This window comes from Adiantum capillus-veneris, chromosome 24, assembly GCF_014529385.1.
Source record: "Adiantum capillus-veneris isolate H3 chromosome 24, ASM1452938v2, whole genome shotgun sequence".
Taxonomy (NCBI): Eukaryota; Viridiplantae; Streptophyta; class Polypodiopsida; order Polypodiales; family Pteridaceae; genus Adiantum; species Adiantum capillus-veneris.
In genome coordinates, this window is record NC_140954.1 from 127,576,569 (window position 1) to 127,578,383 (window position 1,815).

The window sequence follows — 1,815 nt, forward strand, 5'->3', positions numbered from 1 at the left end:
ATCCTGCACAACTATATCCCCATGCTCACTATCAAGCATAGAAAGGAATGACTGCATAATCGCTGACATCTCAGTCTCCTCTGCAATCATCCACTGCAAACATGACCACTCAATCCTGTCGTGACTCACTAGAGCAAGACCGCTCTACCTGTCTATCCTGCATAGAAGTATCTTGCACAACTCACTCTCTGCTTTGCTCAGTCACTAGCAAAGCATGCATGTCTGACTCTGTCACCTCTCTGTGTGACTGCTCAAGTCGTGCCCCAACTGTGTGCACAACGAGCTCACTACTCTGCACTCCATGCAAAGCATCCTGCAACCCACAAGCAAAAGAGACTCGCCTGCTCTCTCGTTGTCTACCTGGCTGCATGATCACAGAGACAACACCGTCTCTCACGTGATCCACATGCAATGGGTAACCTGTACCACTCCTGGCACCTCTCGCAATCACTAGCGAACCCAAATGCATCACAAAATCTCACTCTCGTAGCGAAATCTGACATCCACAATCTCTAAGCTGACCAATCGAGATCAAACTCACTGTCAAATCTGGTACATAGCGCACATGTCGTAACAAGTAAGATGCACCACTCGGTAATGACAGTCTCACATCTCCTGCACCTGCTATCGCATGCACCGATCCATCGGTCAAACGTACACTGCCAAGCATCCCGCTAGAATAGCTACAAAACCATGCACGATGCGGCGTGACATGAAACATAGAATCTGCGTCTAGCAGCCACTGCGAAGGGAGTGCACTATCCACATGTATAGCATCTCGTGCATAGCTCGAGGTAAAAGTGACATCCCCGTCACTAGTATACTCCGACACTACATCTACCTCAACTGTCAAAGCAACTGAGTCCATGGCATAACTACATACATCACCATGTCTCCTACAATGTCGCATACGACAAAAACAACGCCGTCTAACGTGTCCAGAATGACCACAATACCAAGATGTCACCTGTCGGCGTACTCGTGAATGTACATGTCTCACACGAGTCCTTGATGACTCAGATCTATCATACATATCATGTAATCTGCGCCAAAGTGCTCTCGAAGTAGTCTCATACATAACAAGAGCATATATAGATTCCGCAAGATGCAAAGAGAGCGTAGATAGTGCCATCTCCTCTAGCTCCTGCCACTGATCGTCAGACATGTTTGAAGGTCTACCTGCATCACCACTCAATGGTCGATGCAACCCTCGCTGTCTCAATGCATCAAGCATACACTCTCTCCATGCTGCAAAGTCTGACCCATCAAACATGCGCATTTTGGAGAGATCATAATCTGAGCGATCACCTGTCTCTGCCATGAGCACAATGTAGCAAACTAGAAAGCAAAATCACCTCACCAACAACACCTGGAAACTGTCTACAAATATGGCCAGAAACACATTGTAAAACCTATGAGACACACTCCAAAATAGAGCTCCCGCAATGTCAATACAAGCCTCGCATGCTCTAGTATCACACTGCAATCTGTGAGCTAATCACCAAGCCCACATTGTGCGGTATCGATGCATACACATGCACAAATCTCCCACCTGCAGAGAACACCGCACGCAGATGCTGAGTGCAACCCACAATCTCTACCTAGATCGCATAAACGATACCCATAAAACTTCTGGGAAAATTTCGCCAAAGTTTCGACGTACAATGGCTATCAACACAAAATAACCATTGTCCTGCAAGCTCAATACAATGAGCAATCAATGCGCATCAAACTACACTCAATATACATGCATAAGCCCTGCAAAACTATGGCAAACAATGCTCGAGATCACAAGACTCTCCCACCTGAGAGCAA